This window comes from Talpa europaea (assembly GCF_964194135.1).
Source record: "Talpa europaea genome assembly, chromosome: X".
In the NCBI taxonomy this organism is placed as follows: domain Eukaryota; kingdom Metazoa; phylum Chordata; class Mammalia; order Eulipotyphla; family Talpidae; genus Talpa; species Talpa europaea.
Genome location: NC_140081.1, coordinates 8,696,386 through 8,717,404, shown reverse-complemented (window position 1 = coordinate 8,717,404; position 21,019 = coordinate 8,696,386). Strand labels below are relative to the sequence as shown.

The window sequence follows — 21,019 nt, the reverse complement described above, 5'->3', positions numbered from 1 at the left end:
CCACCTGAAACTCGAAGGCAGATTGATGGACCTAAGCTGGATTTCAGAGCCTGGATTGCTAGCCAGCCTTCTCATCCGTGGGCTGGCGGGCCGAGGCTGGATCACCTGGGCAGGCTTTTCTGAATCTGGTGTTTACAGGGTGGTGCTCTGGAACCCATCCTTCCGAGTACATCCTGCTTGCTCCACACCTCTGTTCGCCACACCTTATCAACAGGAACTGCAAATCCTAGAAGGCAACGCCACTGCCAATCCTTCTCTACCTTGGCTGTACAGTACTTGGGCGCCTGGTCTCTGAAGATCTGGCAATACAGGTGCTAATGGTGGGTGGTGGGGCACAGAGAACTCCAGCTCTTTCTGGGTCACACAGCAGTTAGTACCGTGTGATGGCAGCCTGCTTCCAGCCCCAGGGGGCATGTGCCCAGGCCTTTTCCTATCCCTTTGTTTAGTTTGCTCTACTCTGGTTCAGAAGTAGAATAAATAGCCAGATACTTGAGGCTGTATTTTTCAATCTATCTTTCTGGATTTTCCCACGATCTTTGAGCTTTAGCTTCTTAATTTACAGAACTGTTCTGAGTTTTGTTTTTAAGCATTTTCATGGATATTTAATGGAGAGGTAGGAGGTAAGACACGAAGTTTTATGACTGATATCACCACTACCCTGACATACTGCATATAATAAAGATGTAGACAAAGGAGAAAAATAAATGAAAGATAGCCCTGAAGAACTGTGTTTTAAATTCAATTTATTCACAAAAGCATGGTCTCCACAATGTCTGTAACATAATGTCACCAGCTATAGTGAGAATGAGCTGCAGAACCTGCTACATGTTTCAGTGTCTTTATTTAAACTATAAGCTAGTTAAAAGCTGACGTTTTAAACAATTAAGGATGTGATAAAATATACATGTAATCCATCAAAGATAATTCCATATTTCACCCTTAGTTTTATTTCAAAATTTGAATTATATTACTTTGGAATGCAACTGGATTCCTGAACTGTACTGCTCCACAGTGAATAAGCTATATCAAGACATTGAATGCTTCCCAGAATAAATTTCTTCAGATGAAATTAAAGAGAATGAAAAATAAATTTTGAGTAGTAACAAATAGAAAACTATGGGGGGGGGGTGCCTATATTTCTTCCAATGTTCTCAAAATCTCTACCACTTAAAAAGTCACAACTCAATCACTGAACAACCATCATGGACACCAAAACTTATAACCAAAAGTCACTCCTGCTATGGATTGTCTAAATTGGTTTAGTCTAAGAATTAACTGTCCCTTAAGATTTCGCAAAGCAATCAACTGATATCAGCAATCATACAAATTACTAAGTTACTTTAAATGCAGTGACATGATGTGATTTAATAATGCTCTGGAACCGTGAACTCTCTATACTGATCCCATGTCGTATAAGGAAGGAGCAGGAGCAACTATCTTGAGCATTTCGTTCTGTAATACGTAAGATCCACCGTACATTATGAAACAGAAAAAATACTGATTTTATTTTACTCTGCTATTTATGTATTAAGCCATTCCAAAAGTTATACTATACAATTTATTCTCTAATTACATTCTGAGGAAGTGCCTCCTTGGAAGAATTTCTTTATTTCATTACTCAAATAGCAGGGAATACAACTTTGACAACTATTTTAAAATACTTCAATCTGCATTTTATATGCAAATATCCCAACTGTCTAAGTGCTTCCTCAAACTGACACTCCTTCAGCAGGAGCAAAGTGCTACAAACATAGACCCTGTCACCTTTGTACATCAATGTGACACCTGAAATAGTAAGTTTTGTTCTAGGTTATTGTTTTTGTAGGTACCTTTGTGCCAGGCCCAGGCTAAATGCTTTCCATATATTATCTCATTTAACCCTCCCATCACATTCTTAAGAGCATCTTTATCATCATACTCATTTTATAAATAAGGACATTAAGTTTTAATGAGTACTTAATAATCTGATCCAGGAACACACAGCTAATGAGTAATATGTACTTGCCAAGTAGCACAGAATATAGGATATTATCCAGGATACACAATGAGGAGAAACTAGATTGTTTTTCAAGAAATCCCTTAGAGACTTATTTGACTTGTATTATTCATTACTTGTGAACTATTGCAGTTTGCCAGCATTATAAGTTCAAGTTAGATTAACTGCTAAATTTAACTACTTTAAACTAAATCAGGATGGAAACAGTCTATAGCAAAGAAGGGGAGCATTTCAGTTCATTAGCTAAGAACTGTCCATAGGACCTCTGCTTTATGTGGAGCTTGATATGACATCATAGATTTGACACAAGTGAGTAAATGAACGTTTCTCATTTACACAGAAACTTACACCTTGGTGTGTAATAATGCATGGCAATGAGTGAAAATTTATGACAGAAGTTAAAAAGTGCAACAAATTTTATATAGTATGCTATAGGAATTCAAATCAGATTTATTTTATATGCAAATATACAGAGAAAATGTACATCCCTTTCAATTGAACGGATAACCTGTTGGCTTATTTGCTTTCACTCTCTCTCTTTTCCTGGAATGTAAAATGTTATAAACAAACCATCATTCATTCCCATTCCATATCTCCCCAGAGATAACTTTTGTCCTGAAGGTGGTGTGTAACATTCCCCATTTCTATGCCCATTTTTAAAAGATTTATGTATTTATGCATACAAGAGCTGGGGTACAGGCCAGAGATGTGGGGGGTGAGAGGATCCACCTGAGACAGAGCAGGGAACAGAACAGGCAGACCAACTGAAACACACTGCTGAGGGGAGCAGCGGGCGAGACAGGAGAGGTCTGCCTTGCCAAGAGGGTAGCTCCCTGGCTGACCGGGGATGGAATTCGTGCTGCAGAGGCTGCAGATTGCTCCATAGTGTGGTGCTTAACCCCTTGTGCCACCAGGGAGGCCCTCCCAAGCGCATTTTTATTACTACAAATGAGTTTACCCATAAGCAAGTTTACTGCTGTTATGTGTATTGAAAATCATGTAATTGGCATGTTATCATTCCATCTTTTTGCAACAGCTTTTTTTTTTTCTTCACACAGTCTCAGTGTATAAGGTGGGAATGACTATGGCTTCCAGAGAACATCAGGCGATGCCCAGAGACACTTTTGCTTGTCACAATTGGGTGGGAGTGGCACGAAGTGGGTAGAGGCCAGGGATGCTGCTGAACACTCCCTCCCCCATGACAAAGGACATGCCCCCCATGAAAAGGACATGCCCCCATGACAAACAACTGTCCATTTCCAAATGTCCAAGTGCTGAGGTTGCACAGGACAAAAATGTCCTGTTTTACTTTACTCATTTGAACTGTTTTATGGTATCCACTGTAAACACTCCCCCTTCAAGGAGAGACTGACCACTTGTTGGAGAGATTAGGTAAAACTTTAAAAAAGACTAATATACTGTGGCTAGAAATTTTAATTGAAAATAAAATAATTAAAAGATTAATTCTTCAAAAACTATTAAAACTACTCATCATGGTACTAAAATGTCTACACTCACCTCATTTTCATAAAACAGTTGCTTTGATAATAACTTTCGTAATCTAGCACCATTGGAAAAACATATAGTGAAATAACAAAAACATACAAAAAACATTATTTACTTTTTCTTTTTTTTTTTTTTTATAGAGGCATGCTTTATTTATTTGTTTGCTGGTTTGTTTGTTTGTTTTGTTTATACATGCACTGGGCACAGTCAGAAGCGCGGGAGGGTGAGAGAATTCACCAGAGCCAGAGCGGGGAGCAGAGCAGGCAGAAGGACCGAAGTACACTGCTGAGGGGAGCAGCGGGCGGCAGGAGAGGTCTGCACGCCATGTGGGACCCCCCTCCGGTGGCCGGGGAGCAGCCGGGGATCGAACCGGCGCCGCAGAGGCCGCGCGCAGCTTCGCAACCCAGCGCTCAACCGCTGCGCCACCGGGGAGGCCCCATTATTTACTTTTTTGTTAAAATTCAGGGACACTTTTCATTCAGCCTAAAACAATTTAGCAGAGTCATACAAAGTCTGCACCGACAGTCAGCAAAACTGCAGCAAAAGTTCACATTATGGGGACAGGTCACAGGAAACCCTCTGCGAAAACTCCAAAGTGTGCCAGTGAGTTTATTTTAAGCTCAGCCTCAAAAGAGAGGATAGTCGTTGTGAAAATATTAATACATTATCAAGAATGTGAGGCAACATGTAGCCAATAAAAGATGTGGGACCTTACAAAGACTCACAGAAAACGAAAGCCTTCAAAAGCCCGGTCAGAAATAACACTCCTGTGGAACTAAATCTATTTTCTATTTTACTTCCATTAAAACATAAAATTCCTACCACCACCTATGAATCTGTCCTGCACAAATTCTCATTAAGATGTAAGATGAGCGTAAGTCAGTGTAAAATACTTAGATAGAATCCCCTCGTCACCCCCTCTGACTTAGTTTTGTCTCCTGTCTACACATCTCAGTGAACAATGACCAAAAATTTAGGGTCACTCTTGACATCTCCCTTGTCTGTGGCCCCCAAATCTATCATCCAGTCTATCACCAAGTACTGTTGATTATTGTATCCTAAGTCTTTTTCAAATCAGCCTGTGTTGCTCTCTACCTGAACACTCCCGTCAAGTTCAAGCCCTTGACTTTCCCACCTGGAGTACTCCCTAGCCTCCTAACCTGTCTAGTATGTCCACCACTCTGCCACCAAGCTCACTGATTGACAATGGAAATCTGGTTTCACTGTCCCACTGTTCCCCTTAGAACTCTCCAAACTGTTCTGTCCTAACGAAGACATCAGAGTCCCCTCAAGTGGCCAGCAAGGACACTCTCTGGCCTCCTGGCCCTACGTCTCCCTTGCTTGCTGAGCCCTGCCATGCTCACCACGACCCCTCCTACAGGGCCTGTTCCCTTTGCTCCTAAAAGTGCTACCCTCTAGCTTGTCCCACTATGTCATCCCTCAGGTCTTGCTTTGATCCACAGTTCCTCAGAGGAGCCTTTCCAGAGCCCCTTCAGAAGGCCCCGTGTTCTCTTAGCAAACACCCGCTTTTCAGAACTTCTGTTAAAGTTACACATTCACAGATTTATATGCCATGTGACAAAAGCCCGACTCTACTACTAACTGCAAACGAGTGGACCAGTGTATGACTGGTCTAAAAGCGAGCTGAGCAAGAGAGGAAAGTCCAGCGTGGATGTCTCTACTGCTTACCAACTCAAAACTGACATCCTGCTGGCCTGGGGCAGCCTTCTTGGCAGCCATCATTTGTTAATTCCATTATGGTTAACAGAGAAAACTTTCCCTACCATTGTTTAAAAAAGAAAGAAAGAAAAGAAAACCTTGGTACACAAGGAATTTAAAAAAAGAACAAAAACAAGAACATAGAGTTCAAATATACACATTTGTTATTTTTTTAAGGACAGCATATCCCTAGGCGACATATTAATATAAATGTTCTTCCATGTGCCTCAGAGAGTTTCAAACAATGAAGGCAGTTAAAGGAAACATAAGTTCCTTCAAAACTTTTTGGTAGGCAGCTCTTAAACTTCAGACAGATTAAACTGCCATAATTAAAAACCTCTTCGGCTACTTGGTGACTCTGGTCTGCAGATCTTACAAAAGCATTGCAACACCAGTAATGCTTTCTTTCTGTCAAAAAAGTCTTCACAGCCTTACAATAAAATGGCTGCATTTACAGGGATGAAGGTCTATTAAAATAAAAAACCATTCTAAGGTACTGATTTATTTTCCTACCTGAAACAATAAAAAAATAAGGACTGTTGTTCACTGTCACCTCTATTCTACTCAGTGACAAAATTAAGTCAGATGACCTCTAACCTGGCAAACAGAATATGAAAGCAGAGACACACAAAGCAATAAAAAGTAGTAACTAACATTTGCATGGCGCAAAGCATCTAGTGATGGAGGCAGTCACAGGTTTGGCAACTGGCCAGGGCCCAGGGTGCTTACAGAGCAGTGTAGCTCTGGTCGTGAGTTCCCAGTGTAAAGGCGGTACAATTAACCCAGTCAGTTTTGTATTAGCAGCACTTTGGGGAAATGAAGAGAAAGGGGTCAAGCTCCTGCTGGCATGGAATAGAAAGAAGGGAAGAGACTGTAAGAGGTGAGATATAAGAGCATGAGTTTGGTGGGAAAACCAAAAGGAATGGCTCTCTAGAAAATATAGGCCACATTCTTAAGGAGGCACTGGACTTCCCAAGTGAAATAACTGATTTTTTAAAAACTCACAGTGAATGAATCCAGTAAGGCTGTGAGACTTAGGGCCACCGGGATGACTGACATTTGTGTGCCACAAATATAAGAAACCTAAAGTCTAGGAGCATTAGTTGCTAATTGCCAACACACCCACACAGCTGGAAAGCCCAGCAAGTACTAATTCTATCACGGCCCGGTGTCACCGTCAGCCTGAAAATGTCAAAGGATGCAGTGATGAACTAGGGAAACTGGCTCACATGGGGCAGTATGCTGAAGGGGGGCACATCTTCTTATTTGTAAGTGCAGTGGTCTCCTCTGATCCACAGTTTCATTTTCTGCAGTTTCAGTTACCGGGGTCAATGGTGGCCCCCAAAATATTATGGACAATTAGATATTTTGAGAGAGAGAGACATGGACACCACATTCACAGAACTTATACTAGTGTGTTGTTATCATGTTATTATTAGTAATTTGGTTAATTTCTTACTGTATCTAACTTACACATCAAACTGTATCATAGGCATATATGTACACATAGGACAAAACACAGTGTCTATAAAGTTATAAGGATCAGGCACCCCCTGAGATCTTGGAACGGAACCCCTGTGGGTAAGGAAGGACTAGTGTAGGTATATTCTTTTTTGTAAGTTATATACCTCAGGGGGAAAAAAACCTGATTTAAAAATGAGTCTTCAAAATAATTTGCCTCATAGTTAGAGAATATAACTTCAATATATATTTAGAGAATATACATTGATTTTCATATAAACCACATGTTCAGACATTATATACAGGTCCTTGCAAACTACCTGTCTACAACAAACTCAGCCTGTGGTATGTCAGCAAATGAATGGAAGGTTCAAAGACTATGTGGCAATGATGGCCACCAGACAGCACTGTGAGCAGTGATATGAACCAGCATGGAGCCCATCAAAAGTTTATTTCATTTTGCCTTTATTTTGTAACAATGAAAAGGTAATGAGAAAATGAAATGGGATCAAGTAATTGAGGCAAAGACAGCATTAATTAGGCATGCAAGGGCCTTCCTGGTGACATTGGGGTTAAGTCTCAGCACTGTCACTGCTACAGCCTGAGTTTGGTCCCTGGCCAGGGAGCTGACCCACATGGCGCAGCAGACCTCTCCTGTCTCACCTGCTGCTCCCCTCAGCAGTGTATCTCAGTAGCTCTGCCTGTTCTGCTCCCCACTCTGTTTCTGGTGAGTCCTCTCCTCTCATCCCCTACACCTCTGGCCTATACCCCAGGTCTTCTATGCAAAAATTATATATATATTTGAAAGAGCTAAATCTGGTTTACCTTTATATCCAAGCATGCAGTACTTTATCTTACAAATGATAGGTAGATAATAAAATACCCATTGAATTGCACTGTACCATATTGTTCTATAGACACAGGAGAGGAACTGTTTACCACCATCTCATAAGGAAGCTGGAAGATCTCATTTATATATGCCACCTTGAATGCTAAAGCAAGAGGAAGAAGAGGAAGACAAAAATCCCGAAGTGGCCACACTCTTGAAATAACAGTAGAATGTAAGTCTCAAAGCAATTCAGTGTTTCAAGTGAATTAGCCAACAAGCATTATAAACCTGAACAAAATTTTTATATGGCTCGTTACTTCATGTCAAGAATATCACTGAAGCATTCTAGTTGAGATATTCTTGTAGCAATGTTTTCTAAAGGCCTCAAGGAAGCCATCAGTTCTGCACATAATAGTATTTCAAATACACTCTGGTGTTAGTTACTGGGTTCAGGAAAAGAAAGATGCATTTCATACCAGGTGACTTTCCAAGGCTTCTGAGATAAAGCTTTCATTTCATACTACAGCTTATAATTTTTAAGAAAAAGCACTATGCTCCTGTCACACCTAATTATTTGCATCCTTTAACAACCTCCACACATGCTTATTTATATCTGCTCACACTCTGCCTCCAGCATTCATCCTTTCTGCATTGTTTGGTCAATCAACAAACATTTCCCAAACTCCTATTATGTGTCAGGCACTCTGTTAAGCACTGGGGTTACATAAGAAATAAGACAAAGGGGTCCTTATTTTTATGGCAGTTACATCCTGGGGGGAAGTGACACAAAAAGGAGACAAATAACAAAATAAGAAGATAATGGTAATTACTTATAAAGAAAATTAAACAAAGCAATTCAATAGAGTATTTATTCAGGTGGGGGAACACCCAAAGATGTGATGTATATTTTTTCTCCTTGGGAAGTAGTGCAGAATACCCCAGACTACTCGCTGTGCTTTTTTAAGGTCCCCATACCTCCTGCCAAGCTCTTATCACACCTGCACTGGAATCTGTGTTTTGCCACTGGGCCTCACATTCCACCCCAGACTCTAAGAGCCATGAGCTCTTGCGTGCCTCTGTGTCCCTAAGACCTAGCAGAAAGGCACTCCAAAAGGGTGGAATGGGTGAGTTACTCAATGCAGCTGCTCTAAGTACCTCTCATGAAACTTATAATGATCAAAAAGAAATGAGGTAATAGGAACATGAGGCATAGAAATGAGATATGTAAATGTTATTGTAACTAAAAACATTATGGAAAACAAAAACTTAAATATTCTTATCAAAAGGACTATCCACCTGAGTTGGGAAATGAATGACTTGTTTGACAATTTCATTCTCTGACATCGTGTGAACTCCTCAAAGGCAGAGACTGACCAATCACTCCACTGTCACAAGTCCTTCCCTTCTAAAATGTGGGATCTAAAATTCTTTTCTCATTCTTTATCCCAAAATCCAGCAAATCTCCCTACAACAGGTGCTTCAACAAACGTCTGCTTAATGAATTAATTTTAAGTTTTGCAGCTCACTCCCATGGTTTTGCTTCATCAAAAAAGAATGTATTCAAATGGCATGGGTGATAAACCAATATTAATTTGGGGGAAAAACGTTTCAGATAAATCACATAGTGGTTAAGTAACTATGGAAATTTAAGAGCCAACAGTATGAAAAAATGCAAATTAATGATGACTTTAAGAGACAGTATACATTATTCTCTAACACTGCAGAAAATTTATATACAACACTTAGTGTTTATAAGGAACAGAACAAACTGTTAAGATTATACTACACCAAGTACACAGACTATATATGTAAATGAAACTTGATTTCACATTTTAAATGAATGGAAAAATTTTAACATTTTTACTAAAAAACCAAGGTAAAGTGCAGCATGAATCTTTTCTGAACAGAGGAACTTAGCTATGCCATAACTGCTTTATAATAAAGCCCCTAAGGTAGCGTTTAAAGCTAATGGTATGGACGATATTCATGTAATGACTTGTGAGTCATGTCCTTTAGTTATTCTTCTATTTACATTTGAACAAAAAGGCACCTAAAGCAATAAAAAATATCACAAACAGTAAAGAAATGTGAATATATTAGATGAATATAATAAAAAACAATATGGTTAAATAAAGTCCAGACTCAAAAAGATTGTAGAGTTGAACTTCACATCCAAGGGAAGGTCAAAGCAGTCAAAGAAATAATGACTATGTAGTATATATACATGTTCACTGTCAGTGATGCACTCCTGAAATTTATATAATGTTATAAAGTAATGTTAAGTAAAAAAAATAATTTTTAAAAAAGATTTATTTATGCATACAAGAGCTGGGGTGTAGGCCAGAGGTGTATGTGTGTGAGAGGATTCACCAGAGACAGAGTGGGGAACAGAACAGGCAGATTGACTGAAATACACTGCTGAGGGGAGCAGTGGGTGAGACAGGAGAGGTCTGCTGTGCCACATGGGTCAGCTCCCTGGCTGGGGATCAAACTTGTGCTGTACTGGCTGCTGATAGCTTCACAGTGCTGCAACTTAGCCCCTTGTGCCACCAGGGAGGCCCTAATAAAATATTTTTGAATGAATGAAAGAATAACTGAAAATTTCTAAATTTAGCAAAAGACATAAACCTACAGATTCTAGAAGCTCAGTGCTGAGTGAACTCCAAACAGGATAAACCCAAAGAAATCTATGCTAAGATAAAACACAATCTAAGCTTCCTAAACCTTAAACCGAAACAAAACAGAACCCAAACACCTTACCTATAGCAGAAAACAGTTTGAATGACATGTTCTAATCAGAAACCAGAAGCCAAAAAGAAGTGACACAAAATTTTCAAGAGCTGAAAGAAAAGAACTGTCAACTGAGAATTCTGTATCAGGGAAAAAAAAAAAAATCCTTCAGAAATCATGGGGAAATAAAAGCATTCTCAGATGAAGGGAAACTGAGAAAATGTTGTTAGCAAACCTATCCTTAAATAATGACTAAATGAAGTATCCTAAACAGTATCTAAATGGTAACTAAAGAGGCTTAGAACTAAGAAAAAATGACTATCAGATGGGTTAAAAAAAGATAGCATGAAAAATAAGACTATTCTTTTTCTCATGAAAAACTGGCAAGCTAGGAATACCAGGAAAATTAAATGAATTTCCTTAACTTGATAAATACTATCCAAAAAAACCCTACAATATATTTAATGGTTAAAAACTGAATGCTTTTCCCGAGGAATAAGAAACAAGAATATCCATTCTCATTTCTGTTATTTAACAGTGTATTGGAAGTTGTAATTTGAGTAATAAGCCAAGAAAATGAAAGAAAAAAACATACAAGTTGTGAGCAAAGGAATAAAACTGAAACTATAGATGACATGATTGTCTACAAAGAAAATCCCTGGGGATCTACCAAAAAACCTAGAACTATTGAGTTTATCAAGGTTGTAGTAAGTTTAAATACAAACTAAAAAATGTGGAGACAGAAATGAAAAGCAAAATACCATCTATAACTGTGCTAAGGAAACTAATTAGTCACATATAAACCTAATAAAATTGGTATAGGATCCACTTTCTATAAATTATAAAATGTTGATGAAAAATATTGAAGACCTAAGTAAATGAGAAACTTACTACTACTCATGTATCAGAATACTCCACAAGATGTCAATTCTCCCCAGATTGATATGTATGTTTAATGCAATTTCTATCAAAATCCCAGCAAGTGTTTTATAAGTATAGTTGAGTTTATTCTAAAATTGAAATGGAAAGACACAGGGCCCAGAATAGCTAAAGAAATTTTGAAAAAAAGCAGAATAAAGTGGGAGGAATCACTATACTTGATGTTAAGGCTTATTACAGAGCTACACATAGCTGTAATTAAGACAGTGTGATACTGGCAGAAGGATAAATACATCGATCAATGGGATAGAACAGAGAACCCAGAAATAGAGTCACACAAATATGCCTAACTGATTTTTGCCTGAAAAAGCAAATCAATGAAGGAAGGACAGACTTTCCAACAAATGATACTAGAGTAACTAAACAATCACTGGGGAAGGGAGCGCAGACAAAATTTTACACTTACATAAAAATTAACTCAAGGGCCTCCCCTGGTAGCACAGCGGTTGAGCGCTGGGCTGCAAAGCTGCCCGCAGCCTCTGCAGCACCAGTTAGATCCCTGGTCGCTGGGGGAGGGTCCCACCGGCGCACAGACCTCTTCTGCCACCTGCTATACTCCTTAGCAGTGTACTTTGTCTGCCTGTTCTGTTCTCCGCTCTGGCTCTGGCGAATTCTGGCGAATTCTCTCATCCTCCGGTGCTTCTGACTGTACCCAGTGCTTGTATAAATAAATAAATAAGTCTTTAAAAAAAAAAAAAAGTTAAAAAAAAAAACTCAAAATTTGCAGTGCCCGGCAAACACATATCCCATTAATAAAAAATTTGTGATTATGCCTCAAGAATGGGCTGTGTAAGAAGGAAATCTGAAAGATTCTTCATTGAACAGAGAGTGGGTTTTTTTTTCCCAAATAAGACTGTTTAAATTGTCAGAGCAAAATGCTGAGGGGCATGGCAGGTTTGATTTTTAAGTTGTTTCCATCTTCTCCTTCCCCCAGTTTTCAGTGGAGTGAGAGAAAGTTTCTGATAAAGAGTAGATCGGTCAAATACAAATAACTAAGCAAGCCCACAGGAGAAGGATGCACCACAAAAAAGAAAATCAGTCACCAGAGCTCAACAATGACATGGAAGAACTTCTCTGCTTGATAATTCACAATCATCATGATTAAAAAGTATAATGAGATGAGACAAATAATCAATGAACTGAAGAATGAAAATGAGACCTTGAGAAAGGAAATCAAAGAAAAGGAGGAGACTAAAATATTACTGGAGGAGACAAAGAGCTCTTGGAAAAGCATTGAAAACAGAAACAAGGAAATGGAAGAATGGATCAGTACTTTTGAAGATACAGAAATAGAAAGAACCAAAAGAGAAAAGGAGGGAGAAGTATAAAGGAAGAAGAATGAGAATACCCTTAGACAGTTATCAGACTCCATGAAGAGAGGAAATATAAGAGTTATAGGCATTCCAGAAGGTGAGGAGAGAGACAAAAGATCTGAGAACTTATTCAAGGAGATAACTGAAGAAAACTTCCCAAGTATGAAAAAGGAGACGAATATAGACATACAAGAAGCAAGAACACCCAATTACCACAATGAAAAGAAAACTACAGCAAGACACATAATAGTAAAGCTTGCAAGAGTTCAAGACAAGTGTTCTTCTCCGAAGAAACACTATGGGCAAGAAGAGCATGGGGGGTCTCCCTGGTGGCGCAAGGGGTTAAGCACCGCACTATGAAGCGATCCACAGCCTCTGTAGCACAAGTTCGATCACCAGCCAGGGAGCGGCCCAAATGGCTCAGCAGACCTCTCCTGGTTCTCCCGCTGCTCCCCTCAGCAGTGTACTTCAGTATATCTGCCTGTTCTGTTCCCCGTTCTGTCTCTGGTGAATTCTCTCATCCCCTGCATCTCTGGCCTGTACCCCAGCCCTTGTATACAGAGATAAGTAAATCTTAAAAAAAAAAGAAAAGAGGGCCTCCCCAGTGGCGCAGCGGTTGAGCGCTGGGTTGCAAGGCTGCCCACAGCCTCTGCAGCACCAGTTCAATCCCCAGCCACCGGGTGGGGGTCCCAAATGGCGCAAAGATCTCTCCTGCTGCCCACTGCTCCCCTCAGCAGTGTATTTCGTTGATCTGCCTGTTCTGTTCCCCGCTCTGGCTTTGGTGAATTCTCTTACGCTCATGCGTTTCTGACTGTACCCAATGCTTTGTATAAATAAATAAAATCTTTAAAAAAAAAAAAAAAGAGAGAGAATGGAGTAACATAGTCAACAAATTTCAAGACAGCAAATGCCAACCAAGAATACTTTACCCTGCAAAGCTCTCCTTCCTCTATGAAGAAAAAATATGGATCTTCTCAAACAGAAACTCCAGAAATTCATTACAACTAAACCCCCACTCCAAAAAATTCTACAAGAAGTCCCAAAGCCAAAAACCAACAGAGGAATGATCGCAAAGAACAGAATAAAGCGAGCAATAAAATCACAAAAAAGACAAACAAAATGGCAAATACAGCTGTCAGCATATCAGTATTAACTCTAAATGTAAATGGATTAAACTCATCAATAAAAATACACAGAGTAGCATGCTGGATTAAAAAACAAAATCCATCCTTCTGTTGTCTCCAGGAAACACATTTAACCACAAAAGATAAACACAGACTGAAAGTAAATGGTTGGAAAACAATCCTACAAGCAAATGGACCAAAAAAGAAGGCAGAAACAGCTATACTTATATCAGATGAAATTGACTTCAAATTAAAAAAAAGTAAAAAGAGGGTCTCCCCCGTGGCGCAGCGGTTGAGCGCTGGGTTGCGCTGGGTTGCGAAACTGCCCGCGGCCTCTGCAGCGCTGGTTTGATCCCTGGCTGCTCCCCGGCCACCGGAGGAGGGTCCCACATGGCGCGCAGACCTCTCCTGCCGCCCGCTGCTCCCCTCAGCAGTGTACTTCGGTCCTTCTGCCTGCTCTGCTCCCCACTCTGGCTCTGGTGAATTCTCTCACCCTCCCGCGCTTCTGACTGTACCCAGTGCTTGTATAAATAAACAAACAATAAATAAATAACTCTTAAAAAAAAAAGAAAATAAATTTAAAAAAAAGTAAAAAGAGACATAGACGGACACTACATTATGATCAAGGGGACAATACATCAGGAAGATATAACACTCATCAACATATACTTATGAAATGAAGAAGCACCAAAATATATTACAGTTATTAACAGCTCTGAAAATGGACATTAAAGAAAATACATATATAGTGGAAGACTTCAACACTCCACTCTCACCAATGGACAGATCAACGAGACAAAAAATAAAGACACTAGAGCCCCAAATAAAGACATAGAACTCATGGACTTAACAGACATCTATAGGACACTATACCCAAAAATATCCGAGTACACATTTTTCTCAAGCGCACATGGATCATTCTCCAGAATTGATCACATACTGGGCCACAAGACAAACATCAACAGATACATGAAGATAAAAATCATTCCAACTATCTTCTCCGATCATAAAGGCATCAAACTAGAAATAAATCATGAAAAGAAAACAAGGAATCCTCCCACTTCATGGAGATTGAAATCCATACTACTAGAAGACCACTGGACTAATGAGGATATCAAAGAAGAAATTAAAAAATACTTTGAGTTGAACGACAAGGAGGACACCACTTTCCAGAATGTATGGGATGCAGCAAAAGCAGTAAGAAGAGGAAAGAGTAGATTGGTTAAAAGTAAAAAAAAAAAAAAAAAAAAAGCTTCATATTTTATACACCTGAAAGTAGTGAGTGTATCTGTGATCTGTTCCTTATAACTAAAACTTTCTATAATAATTTCATTTCTAAAAATCTGATTCTAGTGTATTTAGGTTAGATTCAGATATACAAATGAAGAGTTCAAAAGACTAGGTAAGAACAGCAATATCTCTTCGAGGTTATTAGGTTATTGAATAAAGAATTTCTAGAATATGTGCTGGACTAAGTCTACAATGCAAGCAACAAAGCTGAACATACAATAGTTTAACACGAAATATTAAATCAGTTAGCATTTCTCATTATATAAAACTGTTTATGTAGCTATCGTACAAGAACAAAGTATTAGAGACTCAGCATTTTTACTAGTCTTCTATGATGAGCTTTAAAAAGACATCTGAAGAAATGGTTAATATATTTCAAATAAATTCATTACATGGATAATATTCAACCCTCTTTCAACCTCTCTTTCATTCCAAGTATAATCTTGTATAAGCATCAAAAATGCTGGTCACCCCAAACGACACTGTCAAACTCATAACAGATTACAAATTCCGAAATGTTTTTAAAGTAGGGTTTATTAAGTAGGATAAAGTTCAGATCTATCAGTTACTGGAAAATTCATGTGAGAACATTCAATAGCCTAGCTCTAAGCATTTAAGTTTCTCACATTAATGAGTGATTTTTATAGCACTAAAATTCTATCATCCAAACACTGAAAAAAGGAAATCTTTTTACAAAAGAAAAAAATCATAATGAAAAGAATCAATATCCCAAGAGAATAATACCCTGGGGTTTGGGGGTAGATTATTTTAGGATAGGGGGCGAAGAGTGCTTTGTTTTCACAGTAGAAATTATGTAATGTAAACAAATTCGCCCATACCACAAAAATTCACAAGAAAGGCTCAAATATGAACACTGTGTGCATTATTTAAAAATCTATGCTTATGGGCCTCCCCGGTGGCGCAGCAGTTGAGCACTGGGTTGCGAAGCTGCCTGCGGCCTCTGCGGCGCCGTTTCAATCCCCGGCTGCTCCCCGGCCACTGGAGGAGGGTCCCACATGGCAAGCAGACCTCTCCTGCCGCCCGCTGCTTCCCTCAGCAGTGTACTTCGGTCCTTCTGCCTGCTCTGCTCCCCGCTCTGGCTCTGGTGAATTCTCTCACCCTCCCGTGCTTCTGACTGTACCCAGTGCATGTATAAACCAAACAAACAAACAAATAATAAATAAATAAGACATGCCTCTATTAAAAAAACAAACTATGCTTATGAGTTTATATTACATCTGTTTGAAGCAGTATGTGGCAAATATCTATCACAATTTCAAATACACCGAACCATTCTAAAGGTTTATAGAGAGAAAAGTCCTTCCTTAGGTGTATCATCTAATGCAACTTTTATTTAGAATGCAAGTTCTTTGAGTCAACCATTTTTAATACCACCAAATAACTCCATTAATCCCTGTCCACCTTCCTGTCCCAGACACCCTGAAAGAACCTGTAGTCTAATGTCTTTGTGTCTGCTAGGTTGTGAAACTGAGGATATTAAGTGTCACCTCCACTAGAAAAAAAAAAAAAAGCACTTTCCACTGCTTCTCTGTTTTCTTTAATATTTGCATAGAATTGAAATGCTTTCAAGCATGTCTCTACATCTCTGGTCATTATTAGGCTTCTGCTGGTGTAACTGCTGACTGCAGAACAGCTGCTGCTCTACAAAGGCTAGTTAGTGTCCAGCAGCTAGATTTTTTTTAGAATTCTGCTTATCATCAGGGAAATCAAAAGGCAGTGCATAGAAGTTAGAGGTGATGCTTCCTGCCTACCCTGTTTGATCCGGCTATACATTATAATTAGCGCCTTTTCTCACTTCCTTGTCTGTTATAACTGTAGTAGGAAGAGCTGTTTCTGTCTCCAAGAACCAGCTGGTGAGAAGAATAACTGATGAGGAGCCAGTGGAGGGGCTCAGCGGCCGAGATGGATGACAGTAAGGCTCGTGCTCTGAACCTTCATGTGGTTCTTAATGCTCTCGTCTGAGACACAGGATAGCTCGATGACATTCAAAGCAAGAGACACCAAGGACGCCACCAGCGTGAAGAGGATGAAAGAGGCTTTCCTCTGTGGGGCGAGAGAGAAAGCAGTCCACCTGATGTGGGCGGAGGGGGGGGCCTCGTTTGCAAGTATAAACCTCATCCAGCCTGAATCCACAGCTGTACCCCTGGCTCAGTGGGAGGCCACCCGAAGACAGACTTGAAGGAGAAACTGATAGTGTAGGTTTACAGCAAGCCCCCTCACGCCTTCACCCTGCCACGGTTTTCACCGCCATACTTGAACCTCTTGATTCTATCTCCTGTAAGTGCGTCTCCACGTTGACACCAATGATTCCGGCAACTCCGAGAGGGTCCTCTTTCTTACAGAACTTCTCTTTCTTTCAAAACACATAGAACACATGTGCGAGGTACGAGAGTGTGGGGACAGACACAAATATGATCTGCAGGTCCCAGAAGTGCACGAGAGATTGGGAAGGACGTATCCCAGCAGACGCTTTAACAAACAGGCTGCCGAATGTTACCACAAAGGACAAACGGCTCAGCGCCCCAGGCTGACTCGACAGCGGTCCCCAGTAACAGGGTTCGGAAAATGAGGGTTGCGAGCCACGCCTCCCCTCCCGTGATGGAGCAGGCTTGAACCTTGTCGAGAAGTTGGCCTAACACACCTCAGTCACTGGAGTGCCGCATGTGGCCTGTTCACTGTTCTTTCACTTTAAAGGAAGTGCAGTAGGCACTGCACTTAGGAAGTGCAGTACACCAAGTACTTAGGAAGTGCAGTACACCAAGTAACTACTCCTTTGAGGATGAAGTAAAATGAAAAAGTTCAAGCACTGGAAACTGTCTAAAGATTTGGAGGGGCAGTATGGCTACCAGGTAGGAGGCAGAGGTAGCACAGCCTGAGACTAGAGCTGGAGGGGGCTACCTCCGGTAAATGCTTGGCAGCAGCAGAGACGCCCAAGAGCAGAAAGAGAAATGTCCTGTGAAGCTGGGGCAAGACTCAGGCCATGGAGAAATTACTAGTGGCAGTTCTGTGGGAAGGCTGTGGGACACCCAATACCTGAAAGGATGCGCTAAGCAATAAAGGAGGAGGGTTCTGTGCTAATGAATGGCCAATGAGCTTTGGTAGTGACAAAAGGTGATGACAAAAAGTAAAAGGGGGTGGCAGGAATCCCGAGGCTGCGTCTGAGTCTCTGGAAAGGTGAACTGGCAGTCAGTCCTGGCAAGGCAGTCCTGAATGCTGGGGTGAGTGAAGGAGCATTTTGCAAGGGAAGCTGCCACCCTCCTAGCCTCAAACAGCTCCTGCTCCCTCCTTAACTGGGAACAGGAAGTCAGGTCCCTGCCCACAGGGGCCTCAATTTAATATTAATTTACTGAACGTTGACCAAGAGCCGCAAAGAATTGACAGCACTGGGAAACTTCATTAAGGTTAAAATGTTCATTCTTGTCAAGAGAGTTGTTGCTTTTTTCACCCACCAATCTGTTGCGGATGGTGAACCTGGCATTGGGCACAACACAAAGCTGTGCAAAACTGAAGAACCACTATTTTTCTCCATTTCCTCCCAACAGCCCTATTTCTTTGTCACAAATGTCGCTAAGCGAAAGGCTACAAAAAGGTTTTTGCCTCTCATCCAGAGGATATGGAGAAATGGAGCTTACCTTAAAATGGACTACCACTGATTATAAGAGCACCAACTCACTTAAAACAAATTGTACTCAGTATATTAAGATGACATTCATCATATTTAATATTTTAATTCTCTTCTTCAAATTAAAAATCTCTAATTCCCAAATATAGATAAAAATTTCAAACAATTAAAGGAATTAAAGATACTTTTTAAAATAAACATGGTATGAATTTGCCAAGTAATAAGTAATCCCATGCAGCTCATTTGTTTCTTCATTTAATGGCTATTACTCACAGTAAGTGAGTGAGAAAAACAGCACTTAAAACCTAAAGAAGGACCAAGATTAATGCAGTTTACAGTGTTTCAATCATCCAAGCTTGGTTACAAATGTTATCCAAGAACTGCAGTCCCCTAAAATGCAATTTTTAAGCAAATAATCAAATTATAAGGTTTTAAAGTACACATGGCACTTTTTGGTTGCTTTAAAAACACATTTTAGACAAACTGTCCTCTATCACATGGATTCTGAAAGTAATCCTATTAAGCTAAAGTCGGGGAAATTTACAGTTTATAATTAATACATTCTTCAAGGTTAATTGAAAATAACCCACTGGCGGCATAAGAGTTAGACCTTTATTCTCATTAGTTTTTCAAATCTAAACAGTGCTTAGGCTGCAGAGATTCCAAAGTGCCTTTGAAAATTGAGTTTCTTCTTCAAAAACAAATGGATTAAAATAATAAGTGGAGGTCAAAGAAAATAATCCCCAAAACTACTTTAGCATGGTTTAGAGAAGGTATCAGATAAACAAGAAACAATGCTATGGGAAGCAAAGAAAAATCAATAATTACAACCAATTTATTGTTTATTAGCAACTTTCTAGAATGACATGAAGTTCTTAAGTTTTTCAAATATTTTGTTCTGAAAAAGTTCTTACTAAGCACTTTGAAAATATACAGATCTAAGATTCAAAGCGATGAAAATAACTGAGAATGAGTCATCTTAACTAAGCAAATGGTTCACAGGAAAGCTAATAGCCTCTTGCTGAACATTATTTTTAAACTACACAAGATATTTTCAATTTTAAAATATAAATGTAAAATTTCAAGTTTTAGCTGCAACATAGAAAAGTGCCCGGATAGTGCCTCTCCACTCCTTACAACACCAAAACACATGGACAAACTGAAAATCAAAGACTTTTCTTGGGCTTATCAAGAGAATTAAGGCATTGACAAACTAAACTTATAAAATCTGGAGAGACAGGGAAACACAGAGAATCACATCCGAGATCAGTTTACTTGGAGCAGAAGGCGCTAGAGTACTACACTGTAGGAAGACTTGAATGGTAATGTTGACAAAGGCTTACAGGTGAGAACACACGGGAGCCCAATTTTAGGAGGGCCTCTACACGCTGATGGCTTTACCTCCAGGAACTTCACCAATGTCTGACTATGAAGTTCCAAAACAATCTCATCCAATCTCTTCTGATAAGAGGAAAAAGAAAAGTAACAATTTTGAAATACACCCATGGTGAAGCTCCAATAAAAATCTCTCTTTTGTATAAGGGAAAAGTAACCATTTGAAAATACACCCAGGGAAAAATAACAGTTTAGAAATAAGCCCCCAATGTTCTCCATAACAAAGGCCAACACTTCAAAGGAAAATCTATCAGTCTTATACATCCTGGGAGAGGGAAAACTAGCTAGATACAGTCCCCTCTAGCCTTTTTGATTCACCTAAAAGATTAGGGTGGTGGTGTTAGGGGGAAAAGGCTGTCCTAAAGCTAATTCCATACAGGCTTTGTGGACTCCACACCCACCCCAGGCCCAAGCCAAAGACACTGGGAACTCCAAATCCCATCCCCACCAAAGGGAAGGTGGCTGGGACCTGAGGGTGGGGTTAAGCAGCCAGGTGTGGTATAAAGCCAGACATGTGGGCTTTGGGGGGGATCCCCCATTTTTGGCTCTCTACCAGCTCGCAGTGTCCGGCCAGCTCGGAGAGTGCCTTTGGGTTTCCAGGTCGGCGGTTCGGGTAGGACGCATGAAAGACTTTATTTCCCTATTTTCTCCCTGAGTTGTACATTTTCCTTATTTCCTTTTCCCTTGTAAATAAACCTTTTATGAACCTTTTGTGTGTGCCTGCAGTGGAGTATTCATAAGTCCCTTTTTCTTTCTTTCTTTTTTTTTTTTAAATAGAGGCATGTTTTATTTATTTATTTGTTTGTTTGTTTGTTTATACATGTACTGGGTACAGTCAGAAGCGCGGGAGGGTGAGAGAATTCACCAGAGCCAGAGCGGGGAGCAGAGCAGGCAGAAGGACCGAAGTACACTGCTGAGGGGAGCAGCGGGCGGCAGGAGAGTTCTGGGCGCCATGTGGGACCCTCCTCTGGTGGCCAGGGAGCAGCCGGGGATCGAACCTGCGTCGCAGAGGCCGTGGGCAGCTTCGCAACCCAGCGCTCAACCGCTGCGCCACCGGGGAGGCCCCATAAGTCC

At 40.2% G+C, this 21,019-nt stretch overlaps 1 protein-coding gene across 2 annotated transcripts in view; it reads right to left on the bottom strand.

Moving 5' to 3' along the window:
- Positions 1 to 21,019, bottom strand: part of CDKL5 (cyclin dependent kinase like 5) — a gene marked incomplete at both ends in the record, with an annotated part of 87,337 nt that overhangs the window by 59,131 nt on the left and 7,187 nt on the right. The gene's annotated exons all lie outside the window — the stretch shown is intronic.